The following is a 13,062-nucleotide window of genomic DNA, read 5'->3' as shown; positions in this document are numbered from 1 at the left end:
AAGATTATGCTGAGCAGTTGAGAGGATGTAAATTTTGTTAGGAGTCTTGAAGGTATTTGCAAAATAGAAACAAGGGAACACCAGGCCAAACTGAGTAATAATATGAGGGAAATTACAAATGAAAGAAGAGGAAAACAAAGGTATTGAATTAACCTTTCATCTCAGTGTTCCGAAGGAAAAGGAAGGGAGGGTACTATGATGGGAGAGAGGCAGGGCAGAATTGAGAAAGCAATGGATGGACAACAAGATACAGAAGGAGGAGATGCAGATGGAATAAGTTTATTAAGGGAAGACTATGCAAAAAGATGACATGGATTACCTCTCAGGTTCCTAGGAATCTGGACAGTGCGCTAATGGATTACCATCAATAGATCTCTGGTTAGTGCAGAAGTGCTTGACAGGAACAGAGCAATAATGATACCCTTGTACAAGGGGGAAGGGGGCAAGATAACACAAGGAACTACACACCTGACAAACCTAGCAGAAGTGGCAGGGGGAGGCCATGAAGAGAATCCTGATAGAAAATATGGTTGCTTTGCTAGCTGACTACAAAATCCAGGATAATAACCCACACAAGATCAGAGATTTTGCCAATAGGGATGACTGTGGTCAGGGATACAGATAATAGGCAAGAGGGGGCTGGAATTTATTGGAGAAAACTGGCAAAGGAACCAGGATGTAGGGAGCAAATAAGTAGAAAGGGAAATGTTACAGAATGGGAATAGGTCAAGAATTTATTTGGACTGCAGATTAGAGATTGCTTTCCCTATCAAGGATTGATATCAGAGTATAGGCAAACAGAAAGAAATGGGGTCTCTTAAACGAAAGACCAGCACTGGTAGAGTTTTTAATAGAATCTAGAAGAGAAGCTGCCATTAAAATATTGCATGATAATTATAAGAATCAATCAGAAGAGCTTAGAAAGGATTGAGAAGAGAGACTGGATACGCAATTCACAAAGAGACAATGGGGGGTATAGGTATATCTCCTAAATATGCAACAAATTCAAGAAGATTTAGGATCTTTGCCTGGAAGTGTTTACATAGGTATTTTTATACGCCAAGTAGACTCCAAAGAATTTTTCCTCAGGTGGATAGCAAATGTTGGAGATGTGATGGGCAAGAAACAGGTAGCTGAAAACGTGTTTTGGGAGTGTAATGAGCTGGCAGACTTTAGAGATTCCCTGAGGACCGCTCTGTCAGAGATGCTGGGTGAGCAGTTTGGACTGACTGGGGAGATGATTTTTTAAATTATGCTACAAAACTGAAATTGCCTAGACACAGTAAAGCCTTGCAGAGTCTAATTATGGTGGCTGCCAAAAAAGCAATTACTAGAAAATGGAAATCAAAGTCTAGACCAACTTTACTAGAAGTAGTGAATATAGTAACAGAGGTAAAACAACTGAAATTGTGATCTTTAGGAAAGGGAAGGAGCAAACTACATAGGAAAAAAATGGGAATTGTGGGAACAATATATGCAGAACAGGAACGAGGTTTAACAGGCAAGATTTGAATGAGCCATATAATGCTTAACTGACAATGAATGGAAGGGTTATAAGTGATGTACAATGTTTGCAACTAAAGTTGCTTCAATGATGTCTGTGATATAAACTGTTTCCAGCTAAAGTGGTATCATTTTGTATGTTTTTCATTTATATAAATGTAAGATTGCTTTGTCATATGTGAAAATTTAATAAAGACGTTTGGAAAAAAACCCACACAAGATCTGGCTAGAAAGATCTGTCCATTGAACTTGATCCATTTTTTAAGGCTGGGTTGTTGCAAGATGTTACATGAGAGTAATGGTAGACATGGTCTTCCAGGCCAAGCATTTCCTCAGTCCAACACAGGTGTTTGATGACAAAACTTCTGGGTGGGGATAAGACTGAAATTAGGGATTGGATTGCAGCACGGCTGAAGGGCAGAACAGGGAGGACTGTCATGAGATGAATTATTTACACAGAAAGGAAGTATTTATTAGAGTACCACAGGGGGTTGGCCTGTGTTCATTGAATTAATTTTACATAATCTGAGGAAACAGGGAACAGCTATGACATGCTCATTAATGATCCTATGACACAAGCATAGGTGCTGCAGCAACAGAAGATGGATTGAGGATTCTAAGGATGGTCTGAAAAACACTAAGTGGGTAGAAAGATGACACTTAATGTTCCATGCAGACAAATGCAAAATGCTACACTTAGGCTATATCAGCCTGGTATGATGGACCATCTAAGATCAAGAAAGGTGTCTGGAGATACTGAGCACACCTGGACTAAACTCCGTGCTGAAAAGCAAGATAATTGTAGCTGCAACATACAGAATCTTGGGGCATATTCATGGTGGGGTAGAAGCTAGAAGCAGTCTGCCAGGCCATGATCAGGTCTCACCTTGAGCACTGTGTGCAGATAGGAAGCCCTTAGTACAAGATGGACATCAGGATCCTGCATCTTATGGCAAACAAATGGTAAAACAATTGAAGAGTCAGAGCTCTTCTTACTAAATACCAGAAGAAACAGCAGTAACATTACGTAGGTGCACAAGATTAAATCAGACAGGTAAAAAGGAGCAATCTTAACAGGAAGAAAACAAGCATGAGGGGCACAAACTCTGATTGTAAGGTCAGCTGCTCCTTGAGTCTGCAAAAATGCCTCTGTTCAGTCTTTTATGAGCTAGGGAATGGACGACTGGAGTTGTTAGAATGTAAATATACTGAGATATTCAAGAGGACTTAGAACATGGAAAAGACAGAGAAAGGAAGAGGGTAGGGTGGGATGAAAAGAAGGGAGAATGTTATCCTCATCTAAAGGTCAGACTAGTTGTCTTCTTCTGAAATCATGCAGATGTCTACCGAATATAACTTTCTCCTTCTTACTGTTATTCTACGTAATTAAAACTTTATCCCATCTTCCACTGTACTATTTTCATATCTGAAATGCCTTATTTTACCTATACCTCATACTGCCAGTGCCAGTTTAAGAGACACCTGTGAATCCTTTAACTGCACATACTTCTATTCATGCTTGTTGTACCTTAGTCTAGCAAGTCTCATTTGCTATAACCTTACAGGCACAACAATTGATATTACCTTATAAACTTGTATATATATATATATATATATATACATATATATATATATATATATATATATATATATATATATATATATATATTTTTTTTTTTTTTTTTTTTTGTATGCTGAACTTTTTACTTGCTTAACTTGTATTGAGAATATTTTTCTTTGTACTTGGTAAACTTGGATTGTGAACATGTTACTTGTATCATTTGTGACCGTGGAGCTTTTCTCCCTGGGCCTCCACTGAAAAAGGGCACAAGCTCAATTGGACTATCCCGGTCAACAAATGTCAAATAAATAAATACATAATGTAGTGCAATGCAGAAAGTATATAAAATGGAATAATGGCTTGTATAAACATATGTCAGTATTTAAGAATGTGTTTTATGATCTCCTCTGTCGAAGAAAAGTAGATAAAATAAAGCTGCTGCCTTAAAGAAAAACCTTAATGAGGATTAAAATACAAGTCGTAGTCAATAATATTCTTAACATATCTTTCATAAAGTTTGAAGGCAAAAAGTAAGTATCAAGCTTCACACTTCTCTGTAACTTTAAATTAATGATGATATAGGATTTCAAATTCAGTGTAGACTGCCCCAAGGGAAAAAAAAAACATGAAACAGAGACATTATTGATGAAAGAGTGTAGTGGGAAAGCTGAGAAAGATTGGCTGGCTTTATAAGAAAGGAGATGAGATATCACTATTTCTGCAAAAATCTTTAATGAAAATCATATAATAAAATGAAGGGTGGTAAGAAGTAATAAAAGTAACAGGCAAGAACAATTTCCCTTGGATTAAGCAAGTCTTAATAAAAAAAAAATACTCGTTAAAACACTAGTGAGGGTATTCAGAAACAAGTGGCATTCTGTTTAAACCTGTTTTTAGCAAGTTTACACAGTGTGGTACATGCGGTAAGTGTTTCTATTTCTGATTGAGAGACCACAGTAATTCAACAATGATGTGTACATGCAGGTAGTTAGCACTACACCAGTCTACCATGCATCACAGTATGCAAATGCAGTAGTCTGAGGATACAGCTAATGTAAAGCAGCCTTGTGCACTTCTGTGGAGTGTTTCACTAAGGTAAGTGAAGTATGAAGAGCTGGTAATGTACAGATTTTATGGTGTACTCCATTCTTTTTGTTGCTATGGTGAGAGCAGAACTGTTAGTGCCACTTGTAAGGGCATGTGTGTGTATATGTGTGTGTGTGTGTGTGTGTGTGTGTGTGTCTGTGTGTGTGTGTGTGTGTGTGTGTCTGTGAGTGAGTGTGTGTGTGTGTGTGTGTGTGTGTGTGTGCGTGTGTGTGCCTGAGCATGCATGAATGTGCATGGAAATGTGTGTACATAGGGCATGCTTAGGTATGTGTGTGCGTGTGTGTGTGTGTGTGTGTGTGTGTGTGTGTGTGTGTGTGTGTGTGTGTGTGTGTGTGTGTATGTATGTATATATATATATATATATATATATATATATACATACATACAAGCATGCATGTTTATGTATCTATGCATGTGTATGTGTGTATCTGTAGGTATCCATGAGGTAGTGTTGCATAGGTAGATTACAGGAACACTAGCACTTTTGTTGTTACCACACTGTGTTCAATACAGAGACAATATGAGCTTTTATTCCATGTGGCAGCTGTATGTCTCTGAATCGTTTAGTATCTCCATGACATTACTAAACCTCGCCAGTGAAGTATGGTTATTGTTACAAGAATAATATGTCTGAATGTTCCAAGATTAGGAAATTGATGCTACTGTCAAGTGAAATTACAATACAATTATGTAGTATAGTAGAAAGGTAATTGAGAGTCAGGAGAAGAAGGAAGACTATTAGCCAACAATGTCAATAACAGGTGAAAAGATTATTAAGTATCTAAAAGAATCAGAAGGAAATTGTTAAGTTGAAAGAAGCCAGTGCTTATCAGAATATAAAAACAGGACATATAGAAATTACAAAATTCTTTATTAAATGTTTTATTGATATTTTTGGAAAGATTGAAAAAGCAAGTCACACAGAGTGCTGTAATGCTCAGACTTGACTGCAAATGCAATATCGGCTTTTAAAAGCCGGTATTACATTAATGAATGATCAGGACTGGCCGGTTGTGCTCTCTCCCCAGCACTTTGTGCCTTGGGTAGTTACCCCTCTCACCCCACCCTAGATATGCTACTGCCTCTCCCCAGCACTTTGTGCATTGGGTAGTTACCCCTCTCACCCCACCCTAGATATGCTACTGCTTTTAAGACACAAACAAAAGAATACCTAAAAGATACCTGGTGTTCTCCATGCACAACTCCTGGAAGATATTTTTCATGCTCCTTACTTTCTTCTGTTCCTTCCAAGTGCTATACCCTTAGTTATTGGTCCAAAATCGACTCCTTGTCCTATTCCTCTTTCTGTTCTCCCTTCTATCTATTCTAAAACATTCTCTCTCACCTCTTAATACTAATCCTCCATTTTCCTACTTTTCTGTCCTTCTGTCAAATTAATTTCTAAATGTTTCATAGCTCTTTAGATGTTGCTGCTAATAATTAGTGATACTCTGTTTAAATGTTATACATTTGTTGATTCCTTGTATACCTCCATTTATTTTGTTTCTTTGTGTAATGTATTTTCTAGAGTTTTACTCCCTGGAAAAAGTTTCATAGCTCATGGTGCTGCTATTAATTAATGACACCCTGTTTAAATTTTGTATATTTGTCAGTTACTTGCATGCCTTTTTTTACTGTGTTCTTTTTGTAATGTTGGGATTTTTTCTGAATCTTTTCTCCCTGGGCCTCTACTAAAAAGGGGTAGTTTTTAGCATAGTTGGACGATAGTATGTAGATTTTCCAGAAAATATATATGACTATTATAGTAGAAGAAATTGTTTAATGAAAGAGAAAGAATAGTTTTGGATAAGATGCCAATAAAAATGCATGATGTAATAATATACGTAAAAAACTCATGGTAGTTATTAAAAGTGTATGCACCTTTATTAAATATTATATCCAGAAACATATATATAATTCTTTTAAATCTTAATTTTATCTTGCATGCCCATTCTTACATAGTTTCACATATTACCTACATTTTTTTCTTTCTTGGCTCAAGAATGCATACTTACATTTTTTCAGGTCTTTCTACTTAATTTCTGATTTTGTTGTATAAATCTCTAAGTTATTTTCTCTTCCTCCCATGTATTCTCATGCAGTAACACTCTCTTCCCAATCTTTACCTATACCTACTGCATTTCAACCCCTAGCAGTCCTATACCTTTCTCTCCTTTTCAATTAGATAATGACCACATCTTATTATACTTAAGCTCACACAGTTTTCAATGTTTCAACACATCACTGTCTTATTGTTTAATTGTTAAACTACAGTCTTAATTGATTCAACTGAATACTGTATCTCTCCAAACTTCTGAGCTACTAGTATATATCTGTTATTTGTAGGTCCACTAGTATTTTAACTTGCCTTACTGTAATGATGTTGTATACTATATATGAATTACATGTTTTTGTCTCTGCATTTTTACTAATACTGCAGCTTTTGACCATGGTACTCTCCTAAAGATTTCCCAATAAACAAAAGCAAATAATAAAATAAATAAATAACATTTCATTGTATCCAAAACTGTTCTTTCTCTTTCATTAAACAATTTCTTCTACTATAATAGTCATATATATTTTCTGGAAAATCTACATCTGCTAAAAAGTAGAACCTCCATAAACACAGCACCCAAGGCAGATTCCTTGAAACAGCAGCTCCTGGAATGCTTTAACATGGTTTTATCTCTACTAGGAGATCACAGTTGTACAAACCATGTTTTACCTTTAATGTGTGCTTCCAACTTTCTCTGATGTTCTGCTACTATGGAGTTAAAGTAATGGAGTGAGGGTGAAGATCCCCTACATGGGGGTACAAGAGAAGAAAAACTGTTTTAGTGATCTTCCCCATGTGGTCGGTGAGTGTGCATCTGGGGAGTTAGTCTTGATTGGCATGTTTATAGAAGTCTAGTTTCATGCTTTCATAGTAGATTCATGTTTACATATTCTTTCCCAAAACTGTACTTTTATTTTTCTAACCTTTTCCAAATATGTTGTACTCACTTGTCAGAAAAAAAAATATGATGCATTGCTTGTGCATTTGTTGATATCCTTTTATTTCACATTATGATGATACATTTTTGCCTTTGCAGACAGTTTTGCATGGGCTAATCTCTAAGCAAAGTCCCAAAGTTTACTCTGTTAATTTACTGTCTTGTTTCTTCTATTTAATGCCTTATGTATGAACTCTTAATATGTTTCTCAGCTTGATACTTCATAATGTTCTTTTACAACATATTGCTATGGCTTTTCTTTGATTGAATTCTGACTTTAGGTTTCAATGTCTCCCTTAATCATCTTTTTCAAATCTATTCCCGTATCTTTTTCATATCCTTTCTTTCCCTTCTACCTTCTACAGTTATGTCTAAAACTTAGCACTGCTTCTTTTTTCCCATTTTCTAAGTTAAAATTTCATAAAAAATACAACATTAACAATGTTTTTTTTTTTGTTCTTTTGGAGTTTTAAGATGTTTTGGGTATGGCCAGTTAGAAAAGGTAGAATTCCTTTGCAGACAGTGAAATCCAGCTAATTAGTGGGAGGAGATGAGAAATAGCATTCCTCATTTAACTAGAAATATTTAGAGGTACCTTTATTTAGCTGTAGTGCTTGTTTGACTTGCTCTCTGCCTGACTATCGCTGGCCTCTGTCTGCGTTTGATTTTTTATACCCACCCACCCTACTGCATTCCCACCCCTACAATAAATATGACTTTGGAAACTCCTCCCAGTCTCAGCTCATCAGCTCATTCTACTGAATACTGAGAGATCAGCTGGAAAGGCCCATCCCCTTAGTCTCTTAAACTTGAATTATCTTCTGTTTCCTCCCTTCCCACTTATTTAAAAATGCACGTTATTCAGCTGCTTTTACTGTATCTGTACTTCTTCCTAATTTATTACTTTAAGATCATGCAGCAAAAAAGCTAAATACATTGTTCAATTTCAGTTAATCTGCTGCATTTGTTAGTAGCCTGATTAAATTGCAACTGTTATTCTAAGCCTTTTAGTTTTGATTAAGCACTTGGGCTTTAAACTAGTTATCTTATACAAATAATATGTGTGGTCTACACTCTTGTGGCAGGCATAGTAGCTTGTACCCTTCTAAACTGGGAATTGCTGGATGAAGGCTTATTGTGTCTGTTATTCTAAGTAACTTTATTCTGGTCTGTGGTCTGCCCTCTTGTGGTATTACTGTTTAGACATATTTTTTTAACTATTAGAGCATCTAGTTTGCTCATAGCCGAGTGTTGCTCATCAAGTTGCCTGTCTTAATGACTTGTTCAATATTTAAGTTTTCCTCACTTCTCTCTCGTAGATCAGTGGCCAGGAATATGGACTTCCTGACTCTGTCTTTGGCCAATCTGGTTGAGATGAGTATTTTGAGGCATTGTAGTAATTGCCTCATGTACACTTACAACCCACTTATTCTCAATAAAACAGATACAGTATGTGAGAGATGTAAATACACTTTAACACTGGAGGCAAAACTCTCTCATACAGCCAAAACTAATCCTACAGATGTTGTCAGTAACACTTGTACCATGCCTACTGCAAAGGATAAAGATCCTATACATAAAACTACTTATGCTGAGGCACTTAGAGATAACCTTCCTAAAACACTAAGACCTCCTGCACAGCACAATCAAAGAAAGGGTCCTCAGCCATCACATAAACATGCTGTTAAAACACCATACACAGCTACACATAGTAACACTGTAGCCAATGCCTCCACTGCTAAGCACTTAAGATTCACCAGTGCACAGTCAAGTTTCCTGGTCATTAGTGATTCTATAGTGAGGCACGCCAATGTCTCCCTCACCAGACTAAGCAGTTATGGTTAGCTGCCTTTCTGTGTCTAGAATCCATCAAGTCACACAGGTACTCAGGTCATTGAACCACAGGTACCAGTTTGACTTTGTCATAGTCCATGTGGGTGTTAATATCCTGAGACGTACCTCCCTTGACTATCTGAAGTGAGACATGATAGAACTCTCTGATTGTGTATCAGACAGGTATGAACCTAGCACTGCACAGATAATACTACCTTCTCCAAGGATGATGCCACATTACCAACAAAAAATGATTGAATTTAACAATTGGTTTAGCTTCTTGTGTCAACCCAGTGGGTACAATATTTGATGGCCTGAGAGGACATGGCTGAAAAACCATTCTGCTTTGCCAGGGATGGTCTGCACCTATCCCCTCTGCGTGTTTAGATATTGGCAAAGACCTTTCCCAATCCCATATTGATTTTTTAGGCAATGTCAAACTGATAAACCTACCAACTTAACTGAACCTATGAAGAAATCTCTGAAGGTGGTATTGTTCAGTGTTAGAAATCTTAACAACAAACTCCACTCCCTGCAAGTGTTCCTCTCCCTGGAGAGTGTAGACATCTGTGTAGCTATGGATACATGGTTTAAAGTCACTGAGAGAACCCCAGCAATGCAATTTTATAATGCCTTTCACACCTTTAGACCAGCTACTGCACAGGAGGGAAATAAGGATGGAGGAGTGTCACTCTCTATTAAGACCAATTCTCACATCCAGACTAGTTAAAGTGTGTGACCCACTGAAACTCATACATTGTAACTCACCACAAACAGAGTCTCGTACAATATCCTTGCAACATATAGGTCCCCCAACCCCTCTATAGATTGGGAATCCTACACCACTTCTAATGCACATGCCCAGTGATTCCTAAACTTTGTTAATAACAACATCCTGGAACAGCTGGTCCATTCTCCTACCAGGGGTACAAACATCCTTGACCTTGTACTCATGAAAAAGGGAGAGGGCAAAGTTCCTCACCCAATGTAATATCTTCACTTGTCAGATCTGACCATAAGGCAGTACTTACTTACTTGAAACAAAAATGAAATATGAGGTCCCAGTGAAACCAAACACCTTTAGGAACTGTTCCAAGGCTAACCTATCTCTACTAAGCAACAACTTGACTAAAGTCCAAGCACCCCCAAACCCAGTAAACTCCCAGAATACACTAAGCTATTTATACAATCTCTGTACAGCCATATTGACAGCTGTATACAGCGAGCTGTGAATACTCATATTAAGAATAATACAAACTCAAAAGATAAGCCACCTTAGTGTAATCACAATATCAATCAGTTATACACCAAGAGAAAAAAATCTTGGCCAAGCGTAGGAGGAACAAAGCCATACATACCAAAAGCCCCATGACCAATCTAATCAGGCAGCTAAAATAGTTAATTAATATTTCAAAGGCTAAATTTGAAGAAAAAAATAGCTTCTCAGGCAAAGGACAACCACAAAGCTTTCTACAGCTATGTCTGTAAGCTCAGGGGAAATACACGACAATGCACATAACTTATTATAAATGGTATAATCCACACTGAATCAGAGGGCATTGCCAATCTTTTGGCTGACAGGTTCAGCACAAATTTCTCCCTCCCCCGACAGTCCAAAGAAAATACCACATAACACAATCCCCCCAGCCATTACTACAGAACATGTCATTAATGCACTTCACAAGGTCAAAAATATTGCATCAATGGGCCCTGATGACATCCCGGGATGTTTAATAAATAGCATGAAATTTGACCTGTGTGGTCCACTTGAATCACTTTTTAACTGGGGCCTTCTGTCAGGTTTTGTGCCCAAGGAATGGAAGATGGCTATAGTCATTCCCCCTGCTCAAAGGAGGTCCAACCACTGATCCGGGTAACTACAGGCTCATAATTCTTACCAGCCTCATATGTAAGGCCATGGAAAGAATGATAAATGAGGACATACTAAAACAATGAGCAACAAGGTCACACAGAAAAAACAGTCAGCAAAAAGCAAAAGAAAAACCCAGCCAAGGTAGATTTTCCATTGTGTGATTCCATAAAACCTCTTGTATTAGAGGTAACATGGGATATATGCAATTGATTCAGTGAGGACATAGGTAACCTGTAAATGCTGGACCCATCATAGTTCAGCTTTGTTAAAGGAAGGTCATGCCTATTAAATCTGGTGAACTTTTCTTGAGAGGGTCACCAAAGCATTGGATGAAGGTAGAATTGTGCGCACAGCCTTACCTTGACCTGGGCAAGGCTTTTGATGCAACACCCTACTCAGGAATTATAGATAAGCTCACTAATTTAGGTATAAACCTTTTTATCACCCACTGGAAAGCCAACTGGGTCACTGATATGACCTAGGAAGTCAAAATAGGTGAGGTCACCTTCACCAAGAGGTCAGTCACTATTGAAGCTCCCCAGGGCGCTGTACTGGGTCCGCTCCTTTATGGCATCTTTTTTTCCTGAAATGGAAGTAAATACTGAAGGTTTATGGATGACTACATTTGCAGATGATTGCAAGCTGGGGGTTATCATCAACTCCCCTGCAGACACTATGATTCTTCAAGAAGGTCTATCTCTGACTAACAAATGGTGCCAAAGCCATGGCCTTAAACTCAATAGGTTCATAGGTTCATAGGTTCATACTAGGCTATCTGCCCGAGGGCATTTACAAGCCTAGCCCATCGTTTTGTGGCTTACGCCACCCCTTTAGTATGGGGAACTATACCCATTATTTTGCTGTGCCTCTGTCGAGCAGTGACACTGAGGTAATCCCTGGGGTATATCTGCGATCTCCCATCCATTGGTCAAGATTTCTCTTGAACAAGGCCAGTGAGGTGCTCTGCCTCACATGTACCGGGATTTTGTTCCACAGCATAGGGAGTCTTTGGGTGATGAATCTATCCCTCCAGCACGTCCTATTAATAGCCGTGTCAAGGTTTAAGTCTCCCGCCCTTGTGGCTCTGATGGATCTAGATTTTTGAGGTGAAGCATATTCATCAAATCTGGGTTTGACATGGCCTTGTATGTTAGGCAAAGGTCACCTCTGAGCAAGCGGTGGCGACTGAATAGAGCTGGAGTTCTTTCAGTCGGGCAGCATAGGACAGATTTTTGAGACCCTTTATCCTTTTGGTGAGGAACTTTTGTGGCCTCTCCAGCTGCTGCAAGTGTCGGGTCAGATACATTCGAATGGGGCATTGTACTCAATCATTGGTCTGATGAGTGATGAGTAAAGGGAGACTATGACCTCCCTTGATCTAGATGAGAATCCCTTCATGATAAGGTGGGCAATGTAGAAGGTCTTCCTAACTACTTTAGCTACATGGGTGTCGAATGACAGACTACTATCAACCTGGGTCCCCAGGTCCCTGATAACTTCTTCTGTGCTCAGTGGATTGCCACCTATTTGGTAGCTAGGGGTAACCTTGTTTTTCCCGAAGGGTATGACTATGCATTTTTTGGCATTTAATTTTAGGCCGTGGCTCTGGCACCAGTTATCCGTTTCTGTGAGACCCTTCTGAAGGATATCTGTGTCAGATGTGTTTTCTACTATGGCCCAGTTTGCAGTCATCTGCAAACTTTGTCAGCCATAACCCTCCTGTGTTTGCTTGTACTTGGAAAAGTAGATGCCAAACAAGAGTGGGCCCAGGACTGAGCCCTGTGGGACACCACTTGTGACAGGCTTTGAGTCTGACATGGCGCCAGCAACTCTGACCCTGTGGGTTCTGTCACTCAGCCAGTTTGCAACCCATCTTGTGATGTATAGGTTGACATTTAAGCTGATGAGTTTTTCAATGATACCCGAGTGGGGTATTGTATCAAGGCCTTAGCCAGATCGAGGTAGGCTGTATGGACTGCCTTTCCTCATCAATGGCTTTGGTGACTGTTTCAAAAAGTCAACCAAGTTTAAAAGGCATGATCTGCCTTTGACAAAGCCAAACTGGGTTGGATCCAAAGTCTGCAAATTCCCTATGTCTTTATTTATGAGGTTCATTATGATCCTCTCCATGGCTTTGCAGATAAGGCTTGTCAAGCTAATGGTGCGGTAATTTCCAGGGTCGGTGGAGGCAC

This window comes from Protopterus annectens, chromosome 7.part0 (genome assembly GCF_019279795.1).
Source record: "Protopterus annectens isolate FY-2018-M chromosome 7.part0, PAN1.0, whole genome shotgun sequence".
In the NCBI taxonomy this organism is placed as follows: Eukaryota; Metazoa; Chordata; order Ceratodontiformes; family Protopteridae; genus Protopterus; species Protopterus annectens.
This window is presented reverse-complemented; position numbering follows the sequence as displayed.